Here is a 25,322-nt window from a genome sequence, read left to right on the forward strand (position 1 = left end):
ATTGAAAAACAGGTGAATGGAGAATTTAGGACAGGTTTATAGAAAGATGAACTAGATTAGTTGTGCAGTAAACCCAAAAGGTGTGTCTGTGAACGCTGATGACCCCCCGTGGACTGCGATCATAAAGGAGACTGGTAGTGTTATTTCATATGATATATGTGCCCAGGAGTTTGTTATTTTTCTTTTTTGTTGTAGTGGAAATTGGATAGGGAAATCACCGCTATTTGGTTTTAGGTAACACTTGCCATGAGAGCCCTCTAAAATTGACATGAGCAGAAAGACTGCTGAAACAGTGTATTGGAAAATTGTTGGGTGCACTGGGTGATAGCCACTTGGGCCTCCATCTTGGATTTCGCTGGCTTAAACCAGCTCGGACAATGGGACCTTATTTTTGACCGGAAGCAGGGGCATTGGATCCACAGCCCTCACCTGAGGAGGACTTTGCTGGCCACCTCCTGAGGAGGACTATGTAGGATATCGTCAAACTAAGGCGACTGACCCGGAAACGAAGGACCACGTGATGACTGAAAACAGAAGACAGACTATGGCTGTATACATTAACCTTATTGTTATACCTTGAGGGGCGGGGAATACCAAACTTATGTGATCTGTATTATGAGGGACCAGACCATATGGAAGTATAGGGAGAAGGGGACTCAGAGGCGGGTTGGGTTCGTTTGGGAAGTGGGCTGATAGGGTGTTATTTGTTTGGATGGTTTGAAAACCAGCAATACATGTTGTCTTGCTTTGTCCATTTCCAATGTGATTCTTGAATCCTTTTGTTTGATTTTATATTTATTCTACCAATGAAACTCTATACAGAAAAACCTGGACTCATGTGTCTGATAGAACTCCAGAACCATTTTCAAAACAAAACCATGCAGTATGGCGAGACGACCATGCCATTTGCGGGTGGATACATGTATGCCATTGTTTTGGTAATATCTGCCCCCTCAACACTCATGCTGTGCAAGTATTAATGCTGTCATTAACGTTTTGCAAGTGCAAGATATTGAATGAAGCTGCGTGCCTGCCGTTGACATTGTCTTATCTTGCTCCCTTGTAGCAGCACACTGATTTGTGCCAAGCTAGACCAGCTGCAGAAGTGGGATAGGTTTGCTGCACTGAGACATTTAACAGTTCTGAGAAAGAATACAGCAGATGATTGTTGAACTGCAAATGCTTTATTTACATTTTTGATTTGTTATGTTCTCTAACATTTGACCTTCTATTCTGGATCTTTGTTTAATGAAGAGAAAACATGCATGTAGAGATTGAATGTTTGCCTTGCAGAAAAATACATATTAAAAGTGTGCCTGTTCATGTTCCGCTTAACAAACAATAGAGCTTTTTTTATTTTTATAGCAATTTCAGGGCATTTTTCCTGCTTGGAAAATGCACATTACCAGACTTCTGTTTTTTTTAATACTACAAAAAAATGTAAGAAAAAAATAGGATTTGTCTTTTAAAATGTAAACGGTCCATTATTATTATTATTAGTATTATTATTATTATTATTATTATTATTATTATTATTATTATTGTTGTTTTGTTAAGCGCTCCCCTACCCAAAGGGTATTGGAGCAATTTACAAGGTTCAAGGGTTAAAAAGGTTAGGAAGTGAAACAGAAGTTACAAAATGTTTTCAGGATAGGACAGAAAGATTAAGATAGATAAGTGGTAGCAGGAACCGTAGAGGGGCAGGGTTATGTGTGGGGAAACAAGTATGTTTGCAGGCTCTTTCTGAAAGTGGTGATGGAGGGTGCAGTGCAGATGTGAAGATGTAGGGTGTTCCATGCCCAGGGTGCCCAAAATGCTTGCTTTTGTGTGCATGTTAGTTTGCAGAGTGGATGGAATGTATTTATTTGTTTATGTATTGTTTGCTTGTTAGGTGCTTATACAGCAAGTGAAATACTGTTTCAAAATGGCCACAGGGCAAAGGGAGGGAGCAAGACAGAGAAACCCATTAAACAACAAAATATTTAAAAGCAGTTGAGGGAAAAAGGGAAAAGGGACAAACCTTCTATGCCTTGTGAGTATTCAGAATGTGCAAGTGCAACAAGGAAGAGGGTAGAGGGGATAAGTGCTGGGTAGTCTGGGCTCATGGGTGAGCCACAGATGAAGTGCGGGGTATGGAGAGTGGTACACGGCCGGAGCCGTAAATGAGTACAAGACGCTGGCTTGCTTGTCGGGGTTTGCGTGGGCGATGCGTTTTGAGTTTGTTGTGAAGGGGTTTTATGGTGGATGGTTTTGCAAACAATGCGCAGTCCTTAGAATGATATATGATATGATGTGGCATTTATAATGCGCCTATACACAAGTCTTTCAAGGCGCAACGAGGTAAGGGAGGGGAACAAAGGGAGGACAGACAACGATCGTGCTAGGCCAAGTGTCATTCAGATCGCGCAAGTGCAAGGGAAGGGGGCAGGGACATTGCAGTACATGGGAATAGGTAATAACAATAAGTAAGTAACGGCCAGCAAGTGGCAAGTGCATGGACTGTAGGGATACAAAAACAGTCCCCAAATGCGGGGGTTGCAAGGCGGGCAGGTGTGTGACGCTGGCGGGGGAGGGTCCTGGGCAATTCTTTGGGGTACGGGAAGCCGTACGGGAAGCCAGTGGAGCTGGGTGAGTGCTGGCGTGATGTGTGAATGTGATGTGTGAATGTTTGGTTAGGTGGAGGATGAGACTGGGTACTTTTTTCTGTATGGCTTGAAGGGGGGCAAGGGTTCTGCTGGGAATGCAACAGGGAGTGCAGGCGAGCATTGCCATAGTCCAGTTTGGAGAGAACCAGTGCATGGGCTGTGGTGCGGAAGTCATCAGGAGGAAAGATGTGTCTGATCTTTCATGGGAGGTGTAGTTATAGATGGGAGGTTTTGTTGACAGCAGATATGTGGTGAGTGAAGGAAAGGTGGAGGTCGATGGTGAAGCCAAGGGATTTGACAGGTGGGGAGAGGGATATTTATTGGATCTCTGTGGCCCGTTTTGGACGGGTTTAGGAAGTGAGTGGCTATCCAGTGTGGCAATCCAGTTGGTGATGGTGGCGAGACATGTTTTGAGGATGTGCAGTTTTGAGGGGGATGATATTTGGAACTATATTTGTGTGTCATCTGCGTATTGGTGGAGATGGATGTTGTGTTTGCTAAGGGTCTGTCCAAGGGATTCAACTTCTAGGTTGAAGAGGAGTGGCAACAGGGAGGAGCCTTGCGTGATGCTGTACTTGACCGTGGTGGGGTCAGACCATAAAGGAAGTATGGAGAAAACGTGTGTCCTGTCAGTAAGGAAGGAGGTGAATTAGTCCAGTTCAGACCATGAGAATTCCATCCTGTTTGGCATGTTGTTGACTAGAATGGCATGGTCAATTGTGTTGAAGGCTGCAGGGAGGTCTGTTTGTGCTTTTTCAGTGATGTTCTGTGGGTCATTGAAGATGTGAAGTGTAGTTGTCTCAGTGCTGTGTCCAGGTCGAAAAGCCAGATTGGAAGGGGTTGAGTAGGTTGTTTGTGGTGATCTATGGCAGGATAGTGATGGGGTGGTAATTTTCAGGGGGCGTGGGGTCGATAGATGGTTTTTTAGGAGGGGTGAGATTTGTTCAGTTTTGAGAACAAAGGGGAGAACAAAACAGGAGAGACAGCAGTTGATGATATTGAGCTAGTGAGGAGCGAGGGTGGTGATATAATTTGATGCAGCTTAAAGTGGGCTTGCATCATTCAGGAGGTGTGCGGGTTTTGTTTTGGTAGTATAAGTGATGTAGGTGTTGATGGGGTGGAAGGTGTCTCATGTGATTCGGAGCTGGGGATGGGTGTGGGTGAGCAAAGAGGAGGGCTTACCTGATGTTATGTATTTGGGAGTTGATGAAGTCCATGAAAGAGTCACATACTGCAGTGGAAGGGGGTTTGGAAGGTGTGGATGTTGCTTTGGAGAGGGTTTTGACAATGTTGAATAGTTTCTAGACAGGATTGGTAGCGGGTTGAAGTTCTTGGAGGTAATGGTTGGCTTTGGCATTGTGTATGGCTGTTTTGTATTTGTTGCAGCAGAGTTTGAGTGGTGTTCTGGCAGTCGGGCATGAGTTATTTTGGCAGAACCTTTCTAGACATATGCCTTCCTGCTTGATAGAGAGAAGGGAGCTCTTGCACCATGGTTCATGGTGTTGGCTGCAGAGTGTTTGTGAATTGAGGGGGGCAATTGTGTCAAGTGCCTGTTTGATGATGGTGGTGTAATTGTTGACAAGCGTGGAGGGATGTGCGTGTGGGGAGGAATAGGGTGGTATGAGTAGTCCTAAAACGTGTCTGTAATGTGTTTGGTTTGTCTGGTGGGGGGTGAGGAGGATGTGTGACAGCTGGGAAGATCTTGCATGTTAGAGTGAGCATAAAGGGGATAGTAAAATAGGCCGACCATGACACCCAGATTACATTTTTCAAGAAAAATGAATTTTGCTTGAAATCAAAAGGTCCAGGGTGGTGCCAGCTTTGTGTATGGGGTAGGTGGTGTGTCTTTTTAGGTAATAGGGGGTGGGTGGAGTGATGATACTATTTAGTATGGGGTTACTTTCTGGATGGGAACTACTACAGTTGAGGTCTCCAAGGTAGATATTGATGCAGGGGAACTGGTGGTTGTTAGTTCGAAAGCATGAGTGCGTTGGCTATGTCAAAAGTGAGCACTTTGCCAGCTTCTAGCTAAATGGAAATCCAACCACGTTGTTCTCACATTTAATAAGCTGGGGTTAAAGGGTTGCTGGAAGTAGCCTAAACTGGGCTGGCAATGGTCTCATTGCCTTTGGTGCTCATGGAACAGGTTTTGGCTGGAAGGAAGCCTACCTTCTGCCTGGGCTGCCCTTCTCTCACATTTCACTGCACAGGAGCATGTGTGCAGCACTGCCAGATTTATGTTAGTCTTTGCCGTAATTCTCGGATAGTTTTCCTTTAAGACTATTATGTTTATGCTACTGATTTTATGATTACGATGTCCTTTTATTGTAATTACTTCTGCTATTAAACCTTCAATGCACTCACCCTGTTTTATCAATGTTGTTTCTTTCAATCTCTCAAACCGCATTTCCTCATGTGCCATAGGGGAATGATGCTTATCAGGCCTACATATTTTATGATATAGCTCATTTCTGCTTCTTCTGTGAAGACAGATTCACTCCTTATGCTCTGTCCTTCTCACTTCTTTTAAATATTTACACATCTGGAACTACATCTCTGCTCTTTCACCTGTTACCTACTTATGTTCCTCCTCCTACACATCATATCTTCTAATATTTTTACATAAACAACGCATTATATATGAATATATACAACTGTGCCCTTTAAAATGTTTTAGATAGAAAGGCTTTCCAAGGCCAATGACAACATAGTCCCATAAGTATTTAGGGCTTTGTTGTCTTCGGTCTTGGCCAGCCTTTCTATCTAGAGCCCTTTTTAACAGACACGGTCTTCCCAATGCATGACTCTGGCGGTAAATCTTGCCCACAGCATACGCAGGATAGCCCGAGCACATCTCGAGCCCCTGATGCACCCACACTATAAATACTCCTTCACAATACGCTACTCCCAGTCCTTCAATCATTCATTCAAACACCTTCTCAAGCTCCCCTTCTTCTTCACAACTGTACCAAACCTATCTTTAGTTTTACCTCATATTATTCTCAGGAAATTTCCTGTGAGCAGACATTGGTCCTGCGGTTCCTGTGTTACGGACACAATGGCCCTCTTTACGAGTTTGATGGTAACCTGCCTATATTACCGATGGGTTACCGGCAAACTCGCCTTATCGTTACTGGCACTCGATTTTCCCAATGTTACTGAGATAATATAGGTGCCGGCAACAGCAGTGAGTTCCCATTCCATGGAGTCCCATAGGACTGCATGGTATGTGAACTGCTGAATCACCGGCACTGTTGTTAACGGTCCCACTGATTCAGTAATTCCTCTTACTGACCCTACCGGAAGCCTCAGAGGGAGCCGGTCTGGTGAAAATTCCAGAGCAGGTAATACCGGCATTTTGTTTCTGCCATTCCTACCAGACTGGCTCACCCATAATGAGGCCCGATATGCCTAAAATTGGGACATAGTTTACATGCATTGAGACTACTATGTCGGTGAACTGGATCCATGAACATTGGATTTTTTTTATTTGCCGAACAACAGCAATTTCGATTCATTCATTTTGGCTGATTTTGCCCCTTTCCTTTACCACATACAGCAAGGGGAAAGAACCCCTAGACCACATCTCCAACCACACTTCCTCTATACCTTACCCCAACTTACAATCTATTTGTTTCCAGTAAGCAAAAATAATTAGCAAAAGTATAAAAACACATTTTTAGATCTTAGAGAAAAAACATTTCCAAGGTGTATGGAAAGAGCACATATGTATATTGAGTTTCGGACCAGCAAATTATTTTTTGGGTGGTAACACATTAAAGCAAATGATCATGCATCCACCTACACAAAGATAAAATTCTTCTCAAAACAGCATCCCTGGCACATAAATGCCTACACCATGCTGCCCCACAATACCTCACTGCCAGATTCTCCAGACAATCCTCCAATCGCCCGTTGAGAGCAGCCAATGCCAACCTCCTACTAGTGCCTAGATTTAATCACATAAGGACTGGTGGTAGCAGTTTTCTAGTCAAAGCTGCCCAATACTGGAACTCGCTCCCGCCGACACTGAGAGAAGACCTACTCTATCTTCGCTTTAGATCCAACCTTATCAACTTGATTAAGGAAAATGACATTTGACACCTCACTACATTCAGACAATACTACTTGCCCTATCTGTATACACTGTATATATTTGCTTTCTTGATGTAACCTGCCTTAATTATATATATAATGTATGCTACCCTACAGCAATGTAACCGAAGCTGAACAACCCTTAAGGCCTTAAAGTGTATATAATGTATGTTACTTCACAGCATTGTAACCGAAGCTGAACAACCCTCGTTTGCCTTCTGCGTGCCACGATACTGGCGCGCATTATAAATATTTTTAAAAAAAAACAAACGTGCAAAGAAAAGTAATGAATTACAGCTGGCACAGAAACAGAAATGTTACATCATAAAATGGGACCATTTGGCAAAAATTATATTCTTTGTGGCATTTGTGAGGGACATTCTTAATTAATTAGAGAGAACAAGAGAGTGCCAGGGTGCCAGAGAGACAACCATTGTACCAGAGATGGTATCTGTGTGCAGGTGCTAGATAGCTAGTATTCGGGATAATAAGCCTGGATACATGCGAGTGAGTATAGGTAGTGTGAGAGAGTAAGGGTGCATGTGAGCGACCAACGGGTCATGCTGTAGAGGAAAGGTGTGTGTGAGAGAGAACGACAGCGTGAGAGAGGGAGAAAGAGAGAGGAGGTGAATGAAAGGATAATTAAGGGAGGGAACAAATGATAGAGCACCATGGTAACCAACCCACAACAACTACGCGCATAATCCAAATATTGAGCCAATACTGCCAAGTGTTAATTATTTCTGAGGCTGATGTTCCTGCCTTCTTTTCATGTTGGCCTTTCATGATCATTTGTAGGATACGCTGTCAGTTTCGGTTGTGCCTATCATTAAATGCTTGAAGTACTTTATCTTGTCATACATGTTATATGTCAAGACTTGATGGTCGCGAGGAACAAGAATACCTCCGTCCCGAAGCCACCAACAGCAAGAAAATAGTCACTTGCTGTTCGAGGATTAGGGCCACAGGTGGAGAAACAGGATACCTGTGTGGTCCAGATGACTGCTGTAAGGGAAAAGGAACAGGTAAGATCAGGAACACACAAGGCAGAACTATACACTATTACCCAAAAGGGAATGAAACCTACCAAGAACCACTGGATGGAAAGCCTACATGATGGGGTAATGCCTGTTCCCTCAGTGGGCTGAGATCAGGGAGGCCAGAGGCGGAAAGATGGAATGCCACACTGGAAACCACCTGAGTAGGATGCTCCTGGAGGATGGAAGCTGGAGCACCAAGTTATCAACAGCGAGTCTGGGTATGACTTTGCCAAAGGAGTTGACTAAAGCTGATCCAAGGGACGGTTCCGTGGTCCGTAATTCCAAGAGTCCAATAGAGACCAAACAAAGTACGAAAAAAGAGAAAAGCAGAGGAATCCTTAATACGTAGTCCGTGGTCAAAAACAGTAGTTCCAGGTAACAAGAACGGAGAGGAGGCTCGAAAACGGCGTAAACAAACGGTTGAGAAGCATCGTGTAGCATTCTGGAGCTCCTTAAATACCTGGAGACATGTCACGTGATTACTAAGGACGTGTTACACGTCACGTGACTACTGCGTTGGTTGGTGGAGGCTTGAGCGTTGCTGGATCCAATGAGAATGCGGTGGTCCAAAGAGGCGTGGCCGTTACCGCGGCCACCCACGATGCCGTGCCATGATAAGCTAATGGATCTGTCTGTTGTTGGAGAGTAGGAGTGGCGGTAGCCATAACACGTGGTTCGGTGAAGGTCTGGGTATTGTGCAGGTTTGATGCCCCTAGTGGTTGTTTGCCAGAGGTGGCCCGATTATGCATTGTGGACATACGCCAGGGGAGTCGCCACTTGAGATAAAGGCGATGACCCCTTACCTGACGTTTTCTCTGATGGCCTCCCCAATTCCTCCCAAGAGCGGAAGATCTGGGACATGGTCAGGAAGGAGCTCAAGGTTGGGTGAATGAACGTGCTGTAGGCATTACAGAATCCCCCCCAAAAGCCCATGACCTCGTGGGCAGGATGGATAGTCACGATGAAACCGGGAGACCAAACGGGGGGCATGGACATCCGTAGCCAACTCCCAAGACCTTTCCTCGGGGCCAAAACCCAACCAGTCCACCAGGTAATACAACTAACCCCTAGAAATACGGGAACCCAGGATGGCACTAACCTCATATTCTTCAACCCTGCCCACCGAAACCGGAGAAGGGGAATACAACAACCTAGAAGCAGGGAGACAAGGTTTTAACAGAGAGGTATGGAACACAAGGTGGATGTGCCATGAAGAGGGAACAGCCAACCTAATAGCCACTGGATTAATGACCTTCAAGACCGTGTAAGGACCCACAAACCGAGGTAGAAGTTTACGTGATCCTGAAAGATGCAAGTGCCTAGTGGATAGCCATACTTTATCACCTGGGGTATAAGAGGGCACTGGGGCGCATTTCTTATTGGCCGCCAATCTCATAGTCTCCTGCGCCTCGAGAAGATAGGTCATGGTTTGGGAATGTTGCAGGGACAAATTGCGGGCACAGCAGTAGCAGCAGGGACCGAAAGAGAGGCGAGGTCAGTGATAGGTAGAGTACGGGGATGTTGACCATACATAGCGAAGAAAGGGGATGTACGCAAGGAAGGGTGTGGGGCATTGTTCTAGGCAAATTCCGCCAAAGGTAGTAACTGGTGCCAAGACTGCTGGTGCTGGAGGGTGAGACAACGTAAGTATTGCTCCATGACCTGATTCACTCTCTCCTTTTGTCCGTCCGTTTCAGGATGGTAGGATGAGAAGAAACGGACGTCAATACCAATGAGGCTAGTAAGGGCTTTCCAAAATTTAGTCGTGAACTGTGTGCCACGATCTGATATGAGGATTGTGGGCAGACCAAAGAAACAAAATACTTCCTTAAAGAACATGTCAGCTAATTTGGGGGCTTTAGGAAGACCAGAACATGGAACAAAACAGGCCATTTTGGTAAACGAATCTACCACTACCCACACCGTATCCAACCCTTTGATCTTAGTTAGGTCCGTGACAAAGTCCATGGTAAGGGTATGCCATGGACGGGGTGATACTGGAAGCAGATGTAGTAGCCCAAGGGGGCGGTCTTTTCTAGCCTTACATAGGGCGCAGACAGAACAAGTGTTAACATAAGCATCTACATCTTTTCTCATAGTGGGCCACCAACATCATCTCTGTAATAGTCCGAGGGTACGCCTCTGGCCTGGATGGCCATTGAAGGGGGCATCGTGGGACCATTCCAGAGCCAGATTGAGTGTATCCGGTGTAGGTAAGAGCAACTTTTCTTGATAATAATACGAAAGACCTTCAAGAAGAGTCAAACCCCAGTCATTCAACTGGTCAGGATTAGAGGACACCCATTGTCGAATAGAGGTCACGAGATCAGGAGTTGGTGTACAGACACATACTACATGAGTTTTCTCAAGTACCGTGTCCGGGAAACATGGGAGTGGGATGCCTCCAGGAGATCGAGAGAGGGAGTCAGCTTTCTGGTGCGTGGTGCCTGACCTATGTTTGACGACAAAGTCTTAGGCTGCAAAAAATAAATGCCATCGGACCTGTCTACTGTTTACACACTTCATAGTGGAAAGATCCTGTAGATTCCTATGGTCGGTGAAAACAACGACCTGATGAACGGCTCCAAGAAGATGATGCCTCCAGATGGTGAACGCTTCGTTGATGGCCAGGAGTTCTTTCTCCGTAACTGTGTAATGTAGCTCAGAGGCATTAAATTTGTGTGAATGGAAAGCAATAGGGTGTAAGGAGCCTGTGGTAGGACATTTTTGGGATAGAACAGCCCCTATAGCAAAGGAGGAGGCATCAGCCTCCACTATAAATGGCTGCCCTGGGTTTGGAAGCTGAAGAATGGGAGCTGAGGTAAAAGCGGTTTTTAGTCTATCAAATGCTTCTTGGTGTATATTGGTCCAGAGAAAGGGGAAATAAACCGCCTATAAAAATTGGCAAAGCCAAGAAAGGACTGTAGGGCTTTGACAGATTTGGGCACCAGCCAGTCTAACACCGCACAGATCTTAGAATCATTCATTGATAGCCCACCTGGAGATATGTGAAAACCCAAAAAATCCACCTCCTGGACATGAATGAAACAAGCACTTCTCTGGTTGAGCATAAAGTCAATGTGAACGAAGACGCAAAAGGACTCCTCTTACATGTCCCACGTGTTCTTGCATGGATGCTGAGAAGATCAAAATGTCATCTAAGTAAATGACCACAAATGTATCAAGGATATCACTGAATATGTCATCCATAAAACATTGGAACATGGCGCGCGCGTTGCATAAACCGACAGGCATGACGGTGTATTCGTACAGCCCGTAACATGTACACAAAGCCGTCTTCAACTCATCTCCCTTGCGTACCCGAATCAAATTGTATGTTCCCCTGAGGTCTAACTTGGTGTACACCGATGCGTGGGTTAATTGGTTTAACAGTGGGCCTATCAGGGGAATAGGATATCTTTTTTTTATGGTGATGGCATTCAAGCGCCGATAATCGATGCATGGACTTAGGTCTCCCTCTCGTTTCGGGACAAAAAAGATAGGACTTGAGGCAGGGGAGATAGAATGGTGTATGTGGCCCAATTTCAATGCGCTTTGTATATTCTCTTTCAATATCTGTTCTTCTGAGGTTGTTAAAGAGTAAATTCTCCCTTTTGGTATCTCTGCATCAGGAACCATGTCGATGGGGCAGTCATAGGATCTATGAGGGGGTAAGGTCGCTGCACAAGCTTTATCAAAGACGTCATGGTATTCGGAATATTCTGCAGGAATCCCAGAAACCAAAGAACCCACTATGGCCCTCATCACGAGTTTGGTGGTAACCCTTAAATCCGGCGGTAGCACTATTACTGCCGTATTTAAGGGTCTGCCAAATCAAGGCTTCGGCGGATTTCTCCCCAGCTCTGAGCTGGGGGAATCCGCCAAAAATTTGCACTATTACCGCCGGCGGTAAATCCACCAGCGGTAAGAGCGCGAAAATTCCCCATTGAGCCCAATGAGGAATGGGGAATTCCTGAATGGGCTCAGTGGGGAATGGGTAATACCCGTTCCGCCAAACCCGTGATCCCGCGCTATTAGCACCGGGGGGTTTGGCATTAGGGCTATTAATGCCGGCGCTAATAGTGCCGGCGTTACCGCCCAACTCGTGATGAGGCACTATGTGTGATGAGTATCTATGTCCATGGGAGGAACCTCATCCAGAGTGTGTTGTGCTACAGCACCCAATAACTGAGAAGGCGAAGCCTCATTCCCCAGGGGAGTGAGACACATGTATTGACAATATGTTGATTCAAAAAACAGATTGCCGGAAGCCCTATCAATCATAGGATTATGAAGCCTAAGCCAAGGGATTCCTAAAATGATGCCGAATTGTGGTGTGGCTATCAGATCGAAGGTAACTAGCTCCCTATGGTTCTCTTAAAGTGTCAGACATAAGGGAGCAGTCTGTTGGTGAATAGGACCTGATATTAAGGCTGTGCCATCCACTGCTTGCACTGGTTCTGGTTGGGCTTTAGACTGTAAAGGGAGATTCAAGGAAATGGCTAATTCATTATCTATGTAGTTCCCTGTAGCACCCGAGTCAACAAAAATCTGCATCGTGTGACACAGGTCAGGTGTGTAAGACAGGACAGCCTGAACCATAATGGGTTTGTTTGATAGAATCATAGGCACAGTCATGGTGGGGGTCTGGTCTGAGCTCGCCCGTGCCCCCATGGTTAAGGGCGAGCTTTCCGAAAACCCGGAGACTGGAGTCGGGGGCGTCTAGGACATTCCCTGACATAATGGCCATTAAGGCCGCAGTAGTAACAGGCATTCTCTGTCTCTCTCTCTCTGCAGACGTAATAGGACTGCAAACCCCCCCTATCTGCATCGGTTCTACTTGAGACTCAGGTACAACCGACCTGCCTGAAGAAAAACTCGCCTCAGTTTTTCTTTCAGCACATCTGGCGTCCACTTGGAGGGCCAGATCGACAAGGTCTTGATATTGGGAGGGTAATGATGGTACCACCGCCAAAGCATCCTTCATAGCATCACTCAAACCTTTGCAGAATACAACTGCTTTCTTATTTTCAGGCCAGGAAGTCTCCAAAGCCAATTGATTGTATCTGGTGATATAATCAATGAGTGACGTTTTCTCCTGTGTTAGGTTTAGTAACTCCAGATCACGTGACTGCACTTTGTGCCGGGTATCAAACACTTTGGTCATCTCTGAGATGAGTAGATCGAAATCATACAAAGCTGGATTATCGTCTTCTAACAATGGATTGGCCCAGATAGCGGCGATTCTGCTCAAATGTGACAAGGTGAAGGCTGCTTTGGTTGTTGAGTCGGGAAAGGATTGGGGTCTAAACAAAAAGTGGAGTTTACATTGATTAAGGAATGTTCGGAACTTGCAGGGATCTCATGGAACTTCTCAGGGGCAGCCAATGGGAACAGGGCAGGGACAATGACTTGAGTAGGTGCAGGTGGTGTAGTCTGGGAACTGCTGGGCGCAGGTTTAGGATCCCCAAATTCAGGATCAGCGGGCAAGGCATGGCGTTCACTCTGAATGGTATCAAGGCGTTGGTGAATCGCCGCCGTGGCGGCAGTCATATCTGCCCGCAGAACCAAAATGGCTTGGACTAGAGCAGTCACTGGGTCTGAACCAGAGGAATCCATGTTCCGGGCGACAAAAAGGGCTTCTCAATCTGTCAAGATTTGATGGTCGCGAGGAAAATGAATACCTCCGTCCCGAAGCCACCAACAGCAAGAAAATAGTCACTTGCTGTTCGAGGATTAGGGCCACAGGTGGAGAAACAGGATACCCGCGTGGTCCAGATGACTGCTGTAAGGGAAAAGGAACAGGTAAGATCAGGAACACAAAAGGCAGAACTATACAGTATTACCCAAGGGGGAATGACACCTACCAAGAACCACTGGATGGAAAGCCTAAACTATGGGGTAATGCCTGTTCCCTCAGGGAGGCCAGAGGCGGAAAGATGGAATGCCACACTGGAAACCACCTGAGTAGGATGCTCCTGGAGGATGGAAGCTGCAGCACCAAGTTATCAACAGCGAGTCTGGGTATGACTTTGCCAAAGGAGTTGACTAAAGCTGATCCAAGGGACGGGCCGTGGTCTGTAATTCCAAGAGTCCAATAGAGACCAAACAAAGTACCAAAAAAGGGAAAAGCAGAGGAATCCGTAATATGTAGTCTGTGGTCAAAAACAGTAGTTCCAGGTAACAAGAACGGAGAGGAGGCTCCAAAACGGCGTAAACAAACAGTTGAGAAGCGTTGTCTAGCATTATGGAGCTCCTTAAATACCTGGAGACATGTCAAGTGACTACTAAGGACGCGTTACACGTCACGTGACTACTGCGTTGGTCGGTGGAGGCTTGAGCGTTGCTGGATCCAATGAGAATGCGGTGGTCCAAAGAGGCGTGGCCGTTACCGCGGCCACCCGCGATGCCGTGCCATGATAAGCTAATGGATATGTCTGTTGTTGGGGAGTAGTAGTGGCGGTAGCCATAACACGTGGTTCGTTGAAGGTCCGGGTATTGTGCAGGTTTGATGCCCCTAGTGGTTGTTTGCCAGAGATGGCCCTATTATGCATTGAGGACATATAAGAGGGAAGTCGCCACTTGAAATAAAGGCGATGACCCCTTACCTGACATTTTCTCCGATGGCCTCCCCAATTCCTCGCACCAGCGGAGGATCTGGGAAATGGTCGGGAAGGAGCACAAGGTTGGGTGAATGAACATGCTGTAGGCATGACATTATATCACAAAGCGTCCAATTAAATGGAGCTGTCAGGATCATCTATGGTTTACCTAAAGGTATTCACGTCACACCATTTGGACGGGCCTTGCATTGGTTCCCCGTCGAGTACAGGATTACCCACAAACTGCTGTCGTTGACACATAAATGGCAAACTTCCCTGGCCCCTCAATATCTAACGAGCGACCTAGTAGCTGATCAGCCCTGGCGAAATGTGCGTTCCAGTGTCAATCGCAAGCTTTTACACCCACGTTTTAAGTTTGTGGAATAATGGAGCGCCTTTCTTTTTTCCATGAGGATGTCCTCCTCTCTGTCTGTGCTAAAAGAATCCAATAAAACTCATCTGTTAACTTGATGCAAGACTGGGTAGAGCTCACGTCAATGCATTCTTTTTTTCCTGCTGTGTAAATGTCGGTTTGTTTGTTTGTATATGTGTGCCCTGAAGCCCATGGGCATTCAGTGCGGAATAAGGATGAAATAATAATGATAATAAACCAAAGAGTATATCAGCGGGTAAGTATGGATAGGCCACGCCAGTTAGAAATGCTTATAGTCTTGCTTTACGCTTTGATGTTATCATAGTGCAATGCTTGTCTACAGATGCTTGTTTTGCTGTGAAAAGATGCAGAGAAAATGTGATGCACTAGTTGTGTGGACTTCCATTTTAAGGGGCTCAGTCATGGATGATTTGATTTGGGGTTGTTTTACCGCGACTGAAAAGTTTGCGACAGAAATGACTGCATGAGAAATGTACGTAATGTAAAATTGTTCGTACATTTCCCATTCGGTCATCCAAGGTAAAACAACCCCAAATCTATGGAAACCCTTACCCCGAACAGCCACCCACCCCACTCCCAGCCACACCCCCACCCACATCCCCTCCCCATACTTACCTTTCCTTCCATCTCGCTGGTCCCTGCAACGCTGGTTCCATTTCACTTCCGTGATCGAGAACCAGCGCCACAGAGTTCTTTTCTTTTTATTTTTGATTGGGTCAGCTGTGGGGGTGTCCCCCACAAACCCTGCTCACTATACTGTATAATATAGTGAGCAGGGTGTTGCGAGGGACACCCCTGCATCCCCCGCATCCTTTTTGTTTGGGTCGAACAGCTGCGGGGGTGTCTCCCACAACCCCTGCTCACTATACTGCATAGTATAGTGATCAGGGGTTGTGGGGGACACCCCTGCAGCCTTTTTTTTGTTTTGGTTGCATCAGCTGCAGGAGCATCCCCCGCAACCCCTGATCACTATACTGTATAGTATACAGTATACTGTATATTATACTATACAGCATAGTATACTGTATAGTATAGTGAGCAGGGTGTTGCAGGGGGTACCCCACAGCTGTTCCGATCAACAACAAAAAAATGTCCTACACCACCAAATAGATACTTCAAAATGTCCTACAAACATTTAGTCAGTAAGACATTTAGTAGTATCCATTTTAGGTAATTTGGTGGTGTAGGTCATTTGGATTCGGTCATTTTGACCGAATCCAATGATTTGCCTCTTGCTGGTCTCCTTTCATGGCCCAGATCAACTAAAAGGCCTTCTAACAGAATGCCCCATTCCCAGAAGCCTATTCAGTTGTCCAAAAGCTATGGCTCATGGCTTTTCACTCACCACTTATTGGCTTTCTCAGTGAGACCAAGTAAGTCGGATGTGCTTGACCAGATGTGGGTCTTGACCTCACTGTGCTTAGGGACTCAAATGGCACCTCACTGATGTGGTTTGAATAAGGCCAACACATAACAGGGGTTTAGACAGATTTGTATTAAGTTGGTCAGCTTCTCTGAGGGAACAGATCAGCTAAAATATGATGGAATTGGGTGATACCATGGGTTATTCTGGGAGTTTAAAGGAGAAGTTCCAACGGATAGGGCATGTATTTTTTAATATAAATCGATCACTCAATTTTTTTTTCCAATACATCTTGTCTTCGATGTTCTCACATTTAGGCCAGCAAACAGCACAAGTCGGAAACCACCATCGTTTGATAATCTTATCTGTTGATCGATTGCTGTGAGTTCAAGTGCCCTGGCGGCAGTAAATCATAAATCACACCCCACAAGCTGACATCGACATGTCAAACCGATATGTTACACCCCTTGTCATGATGTTGGTGCGCAGCATAGCCAAACGTCCACTGTCAGCAACTACGCCATCAAACACAGTTAATGATTACACGCTTTTCACAAAAAGAAGATAAAAACGTTACACTTTTCAATAATTACTCATAGTTGGGAATTTACTAAGTTGTTATATTTCTTATTGCAAAATAAAATGTTGGATACATCCAACTTAGCCATCACAACGTTTGTCGCACATAATCCATGGGAGAACAGATAGTTTGCTCCAAGCCATAGTAATCATGCTTTGGTCGATGGTCACATTCCATGCATCTTTCGGATTCCATTCTTCAATATTTTAACCCCAGTACTTGAATTGTGCAAGTGAAAGTTCTGTGGAGTAAAATATAGTTCTATGTAATTCCATCATCCATTTTCCGTTCCATTTGTGAGAAACACTTATTTGTTGCTCATACATAATAAAACATTGCCATCTGCATGTGTTCATTGAATGAATGCGACCATGTTAGTCCTGATGATGGGCTCTGCAAATGGGAAAACAGGAGCTGCACGATCATCCCCGAATATCGAGATAACGGTTCCATTTGTGAGGGTGATGCTCCACTGGTGGTTGGAGAACCCAACAAAAGGGCAAATGGTGATGATGACATGCGCACATTTTTAGGGATAACTATTTAGTTGTAATGAAGAAAAGAAATATATATTTTAGTACCCGCTGTCAAAAGTAGTAACGCTTTAACTACATTTAAATAAAGCATAACTTTTTATGTACACATTCTAGTTTAATAAAACAATTTGCTGCCTTTGCTTCAAGTTTAAGATAAATGTACAGCATCATTTTTCATCAAGCACACATTTACATAAATATTATAATACTTATGAAAACGTAACCTACATGAACATTCGGGTTTCCATTCTTGCAATGTGAAATATAGATTGTTCTCTTTCCACAGCTATTCATAATAGAAACTTGAATTTCATCTGTTGTGTTTCTGCTTAGTTAATAAATGTTATCCTTTGTATTTTTACTCTGTCCATTTAAGGGCCAAATTACATTGAGCCTCTTCTTGCAGTGTTCAAACTTCCAAGGTCCCCTTGGCTTTCGGTTTCGCCTTTACTGCAGAAATGAAAAATGTTATGCTCCTTTTTCTACTTAGACAGTGAGATAAAAATAAATGACAATGCTTTTTCTCCTTACGATAATATCATATGTAGTTTAACCTTTACTATTAATATACACCTTATTAATCAAAGCATGTTAAATTATTATTAATGAAACATACAAGACTTCATGCACATGCGGGAGAGTGTTGTTGTGTTATTTCTGGTCTGCCACTTTTACATTGCCAAGAGATTTGGACAGGTTTTTCCAGTCAAATTCTTTTGGGTAAAATGAATAGGGGCTAACATGTTTTTAACCCAGGTAAAACAGTTTCCTTCACTAACAAAAATAATTTAATGCACTTTTTACTGTTACTTGAATAAAATAGTAAATTTTCCCAAAATAGACTCATCTTGGTCTACAATTGCAAAAAACAAGTATTCTCTTACATTGTGACAGAGATAATGAGTGGATGAGTGGTGTCAGATGTGGGATGGCTGGGGGGAAGCGCGAGGAATTGAAAGTTACTAACTGGGAAACGATGTGGCTTCATAAGCAGGACCTGATCAATATACAGCAGAAATGCTAGACTCAAATATCAACCCTTGTACTATGAAGTCTGCCTCTGCAAACGTCTTTTTCAAGAGTATGGGTGTACAGAGTCAAAAACAGGTATAGATACAATCAGACACAACACTTCCAACAGACCAAGAGACCGACAGACATACAGACAGAGGGTGGGGGTGACAGGTCTATTATATAACATAGAGTTTTTGCAAAATATGCATAGATCCGGAGAAAGATGGATAGAGATATAGACAGATGCATAGATAAAGATGCATAGAAAAAGATGTAGAGAGAGAGAGAGAGAGAGACATGCATAGAGGAAGATGTATACAGAGAAATGTATAGAGGGATATAGAGAGATGCATGTGGGGAGACGAATAAAGGTAGATGGACAGAGAGCCAAGAATGGATACATTGATGTATAGGAAAGGAGATATGTACAGTTACATTTGCAGGGAGAGCTGGGATAGAGGGTCATAGAGAAATGTGTACTTTGAGATGTACAATGGTATGTAGATAGACAGAGATGGAAGTATAAATTGATATAGATAGATAAAGAGACACATAGAGTAATAAGTATAGGGTGAGCTGGTTATAGATAGATAAATAAACACATAGATTGCATGTATATAGATAGATATACAGAGATGGATAGGTAGATATTGCTAGAGTAATAGGTAGATATGAGAGATGCATAGAGGTTGCTGGCCATAGACAGATAGAGACATGCATAAACCGAGAGCAATGGATAGATATAATTCAAAGCAAAAAGATAATGTATATAAATATGCGTGTGGATAGGGTCCAGAAGTAGACCTGGAAAATAAAGGTGACATGCTTGTTGGCATAAACTTTTATTTAACAGAAAAATAGGGAAGCACCCTATCTGTCCCTATAACTAAGAGGGGGTTTCCTGGCTCAAACACATCTAAGGATGATGTCAGAACATCTGTCAAAATCAAGAAGTACTCTGTCCTGTGTGTCAAACCTATTTCCGTCCCTTACACTTGCGAGAAAAACTATAGAATAGGTTAAAGCCCGATTCTGCATGACTTTAGGCAGTTTGTGAATGATGGGAGAATATCCTCCTTCCCCTGGTCCTCACTAGGCTTTTCTGTATAGTTCCACACATGTGGGGGAGGTCTTCCTCCCCCAAGCTTTGTAAGGCAACTCTTTACAATTCAGCAAAGGTGGGGGAAATGTATCCTCCCCCAGGCCTTTCTTAGGCTCTCCTTCAATAATTTCAATGATGTCTGGATTTTTACCAGTGAATATAGTTTTCCTCCTCTGGTCTTCTCCTGACTTTTGCCAAGGAACATTTCTCTCTTCCCCTGGCCTTCTCTTGACTTTTACTAAAGAATATTTCTCTTTTCCTTTGGTCTTCTTCTGATGTTTGCCAAAGGTCATTGTTCTCTCCCTATGGGCTTCTCTTCTCATTATGTGAGTCCCAAGCCACCTTCTCAGGTTTTTAATGTCTCTTAATCAAGCCCGGTTTACTATCCTGCCTGACATTGTCTCACATTTTCAACTCTCCAATTCTCTCAACGTATGGGTCCCAGGCCCTTATTTCTCTTCTGGTTTCTTTGCTGTGCTCTCTCACCCAGTATGTCTCTGTTTTGTTTCTCTGCTGGATCCTACTGACACAAGGAAGATGCTTCTGCACTTCCTCCCAACCACAGCCTCTAGTTGTTCCAAGCACCTTCCTGGTCCATCTCTGCATAACTTCTAACTTCTGGCCCTCGACAGCACCGGCAAGCTTCTCTGGCTTCCCCTTGGCTCTCAAGGTCTGCTCTCGGCTTTTGGTGGTTCTGCCACATTGGTTTCTCGTTGCACATCATGTCTCGAATGGACCATTTTGTTGGCTTCCTTCCTACCACTCGACATCAGTTTTCCCAGCCTTCAGGTGAGGTTAGGCTCCCCTTTGCCTTTTCGGATGCCGATTTCTCTCTCCAGGCATATGGGTCTGCAGCGCGTCCTCAATGTGCAATTTCGTTTCACAGTTTTATACTCCTCTTAGGCAGGACTGGCTCTGAGGAAAGCCCTTTGTCAGTTTTTATGGTAAATCGGCTTTTGAATCTGGGATAGCTAGTATGATTATCTTGGTTCCACATAGGCCTTCTTTGTATCATTACTTGTGAAGCCATCTACTCCCATAGTTTCCTTACTATTCCTTGTCAAAGTATTGTGTCAAAGTATTGTATCTAATAGACAGGGCTACTGTAGGGGAGATAGGAGGCAGTAAACAGAATACAGACATCAAATAGCTGGCCTAGAAATGAAAATGCACATAAAGTATGTTTTAAAATGATCCGCTTCAGGATGGGAAGGTTATCTATCCAGTTTGCACTATGTACATGTTAACCCAAACTAATCAATTAACACCCTCCCATTAATTGGTAACTCATCTCTAACAATGCAGTGCAAAAGGATTCAGATGACATGTCAAAAGTAAGGTGTTTTTTGCAGTGGAATTAAAACATGCAGGCAAAGTGCATTAGCTGTGATTTCATTACACAAGCTGCGCTGAAGAAGCACTGTTAAGAAGGCTCTATGGTATGCTGCAGGAAGCATTGTTACAAACATCTTTTGGGAGGTTATACTAATCAGCTTGGGTGATTGTACACGTCAGGAAATAGGCAGGTTTTTAGTGAGATTGACAAGGATAGCATATATATTCAAGAGAAAGAAGGGGTGTGGGGAGTTCAGCTGATAGATAGCAGAGCAAGTGATGGCCAAAATTGTGCAGTGCAAGAATTTCCAGGAAGCTGAGGCCTTGACAGTCGAGTCCTTCATGGGTGGCTGGGCTTTGCAGAATCTGTGATACTCCCGTGTGCTTAAAATACAGTTCAGAGGGGTTTACCATGATAACAATGCAGAAATCTCACCCACATGTAAAGTGAGTAGATTTGTAAAGTGAAGTGCACGTTTAGATGATTGGGTTTATTTTTATTCAGTCAGGATCAACTGGTCATTTTATGAATAATGCCTTTTTAGCATTTGAAGGAGATGCAAATTGCAAATTGTAAAGGGAGAGAAAGAAAGTTGGCCTTGTTTTTTGTTTTCTCTTTTAAACTGTGTCTTCTTCCAATTGTGTTGGTGACCCAAGGTCTGTGGTAAGATAAGAACCGTAGATGTTTAGTCATGAATACAGACTGGTCATGCAATCTAATGTAGAAGTTCTATTTTGTATTAACAAATAATAGTGCATATTAAAAAAACATTTTTAAAAACTGAAACAGTGGGGTTGCCTTTTCTGTGTCTAAGTGTATTCAATGACAAAGAGGGTGTGAAGTCACAGGGAAGGGCCCCAGTGTGTCAAAAGAGGTAACACATTTTACCACGGGTGGTAAAACAGGAGGTAAAGTTTGGGGTTCTTAGCAAGTAAGTTTAAAAGCGTATGATGCATGTGTGACTGGTGAATCATTCACAATGGAAAATGCTTTATGAACAAATCTGTCAAAGACAGTAGTCCAGCCTCGTACATAAGTGGCTGTGGTGACAGGTAGCACTGTCAAAAAAATGTCACGTGTGTTAGACACAGTGATATGTGTTTAGAGTTGACCCTAAATAGAATACAGGTAATGGAGGGGAATCTTGTTACACCATATAGGGCATTACCATAACCACGCTGTGCTACCATTTTACCACAATAGAAAAATACCACCAAATTAGGAAAAGACCTCTGACAAAATCCCTAACACTACTATGCATGAAGAAAGAGGGGACATAGAGGGTGGGGGTGTGTGGGCCCTATCCATGTTGTGTGGTGAATATTGTAGGGCAGAATGGTGGTTGGCATACTGCGTTCTCCCTTGATAGTCTCCTCTTCTGCTGCTGAGGGGTTGCCCTCCCATGCGATCCTCCTGCTACGTAACACCTCCAGGGGTCTACAGGGTAGCGGCCTCACCTACCTGGCCCCGTGGGAAGTGTGCTTTAGGCCAAACAGCCAGAGTTTTCTCAGTAACAACTGTCCACCACCAAACTTGCCATTACCTCAGATTGATGCACATACACCAAGTGGAAAAATCTTCCATACAACAAGGATCAGGATCCTGCAAGCGATTGTCACCACTTTCACTCAATTCACCATCTTTTCGGTGATTTTCTCTATCACGCATTTCCTCCGATATACTCAGGCTTGTAAGGGATGGTTGAATTGATGACATAACTGTTGAGGATTGAAGAAGTAGAAAATCACCTGTGGGAGAAAAAACATATTTAGTAATTAACATAAAATAATGCATTGATGTTTTATTTTAAAATTAAAATTAAGAGTTGAAAAAACAGACATGTTATAAAAAACCATGGTGAAAAGACAACAGGAATAGGCCCAACGTTGGAAAGTTGTCATTGGCACATGAAAAAAACAAAAAAATAACTTATGTAAATATACAATGTGAATCTTGTTTAGCCAAGACATTTATACATTTTATAATAATTGTATAATAAATATTGAAAGTATAAGTGCTAGTCTAAGTACCATTTTTGGTTTTATTCATCATAGATGTTAGGTAGCTGTTGGACAGAGCAAAAAGGAGTCGAGAAGGCTCTGAATGAAATAGACAGTCATGAAGGCAGGTGAACCTCCAATGATGTCTGATCAGAAAGGGTTTGTTGATATTTATAGAGCAAAGTAGAATCTTGGAATTTCCATGGAGACACGTCAATAGATTGTGCACAGAGGACATTCAAATGAAACGTACAATGGTGGGGTGACATGGGGCGTAACCTTGAAGTTAGAGCCTGCTGATGTCAACTTGAGGGGTGTGTGTTATGATTTACTGCTGCCAGGGCACCAGAACTTAAGATGATTGATCAATGGATAAGATCATCACAAGATGGATAATTCCGACCCGTGCAGTTTGCTTGTCTAACTGTGAGAAAATCATAGGTAAAATGGATTAAAAAAAATAAAATGTGATCAATCGATTTATGATATCCATTGGGCCAATACAATTCCTGAGAGAACTTCTCCTTTAATACGAAATATCATCCATCATTGCATTACATTAAGTTGGTCAGCTTCTGTGAGGGCACAGACTAGCTAAAATATGATGATGATGGAATTGAGTGTTACCGTGGGGAATTTTGGGGTTTGAGAAGAAAGACCATCCATAATTGAATTAATTTTGTCAGCTTCTGTAAGAGCACAGACTAGCTAAAATATTATGGAGTAAGATGCTACTTTGGGATTAGTGGGGGTTTAAGAAGACATCGCATTCAACATTGCATTAAGTTGGTCAGTTTCTGTGAGGACACAGACTAGCTAAAATATGGTGGAATAAGATGCTACTGTGCGGAATTTGAGGGGTTTTAGCAGAAATCTCATCCATCATTGCATTAAACTCGTCAGCTTTTGAGGGCACAGACTAGCTAAAATATGATGGAATATGGTCCAACAACGAGGAAGTCAAGGAGTTTGCAAAGAAATACCAGCCCTCATTTTTCTACTTCCCCAGTGAATATGTTACAGAGCAGAATGGGTTCATGCTGCTTTTCGCTAGAAAAGTCCTTAGTGGCAAACACCCACCTGGGCTAGCTTGATGTTCTATGTAAGGAAAGTGTTGTCTTGCAGTTTGACGTGGTCTCTTCTTTTGGGTCTGAATCATTCCCTTAGGTCATCTTGTACAGACAGAGTAGCATGCAAACACAGTGACAGAATTCAGCGCGCACAGTATATTCCCCAATATTTAACAATTCAAAGTTACAAACCTTCCCATCACACACATTTTGTTTATTCCCAGTAACATCTAGTTGCATAATTAGCATCCCTCTCCTGTTCAGTTTTACCTTTTCTCACTGCACTTGAATCTTCAGGCACTCGCCCCACCATTACCGCTCTCCCTATAGACCTTCCAGCATTAACGCATGTTTGATGTTGGGTCTTCTGCATGCACTATTTCACTCTTACAAAACGCAGTTGGACATGAAAGAGCAAAAACAGGAGAAATCGCCTTCACTCTTGCATTTTACTATCCTTCTTGTAAAAAATGTAAATTCTACCTGCAAGTCCTGCTTTGTTGACATCATTCTAATAGATTCCTATGAAAATCCACCTGAAATCCAGGTGCTAAATTCAGGCATATTTCCTAGGAATCCATTGGTTTCCTTCCAGCGCAAACATCTCATTCGAACTTAAAATATGGAGGCATTTGAAGATGGTGAAGAAATGCGTGATGGAAATCTGTTTTGAGCCTAGACTGCGTAGTCCTTGATTTTATGCCTAACCTTTGCACTCGAACCTTTGTTAAATGACCACCACTTTGTCCTTCTTCCATTCAATTACCTTTTGGTCAGGACTCCCCTGACGGAGCATGGCACAGATTGTGGACCATGCTCTGTGCATTTCCCTACTTCAGGGATCTGCAACAATTGCTTCTTCAAATGTTTTGGACTACAACTCCCATCAACTATAACCAGCATTGTCAATGGCGAGGGACTATGGGAGTTGTAGTCCAAATATCTAGAGAGCCATAGATTGCAGACCGCTGCCCTACTTCAGGGGGCGAACCCCAAAACATCACCTCCTTTGTGTAATTTTGATGTATGCAGAAAATCTCAAATCCCTATGTCTTGCATTTTACTTTGAAGAACAGAAGAAAAGCAGGCAAAAGCCAGAGGGATTCATTGCATTGATGACTGGCATACACCAGCATGCCGGGAGGAGCTGTAAAAGACACAGGAACTCACAGGCATCCTGGATTCCTATGACGTCTTACCATCCTCACCGGGAAATAATCAAAAGCTGCTGCAGATTGGGAAAGGATGTGGGCGACATTGTAAAAAATATTTCATTTGACTGCACAACTTAATTTAGACAATTTAATTATTAGTCATTTGGGAATTCTGACATTGCTGACATTTCTTCACTTAAGATGTTCAACTTATTTGTTGCTATTGATTGTCATCTTATTTCATCAAACTGGAAACATTTTGATCAGTTATCTCATCCTGCTGGGTGGAACTATATTTGCGACTAGTGCACAGGCCAAAGTGCAGGTTTTCATTGACACAGTAAGACCACTATTTATCCTAAGCCAACAGCTCCGTCTAGCGGTGACAAAA

This window comes from Ambystoma mexicanum, chromosome 14 (assembly GCF_040938575.1).
Source record: "Ambystoma mexicanum isolate Mex_15411 chromosome 14, UKY_AmexF1_1, whole genome shotgun sequence".
NCBI classification, from domain to species: domain Eukaryota; kingdom Metazoa; phylum Chordata; class Amphibia; order Caudata; family Ambystomatidae; genus Ambystoma; species Ambystoma mexicanum.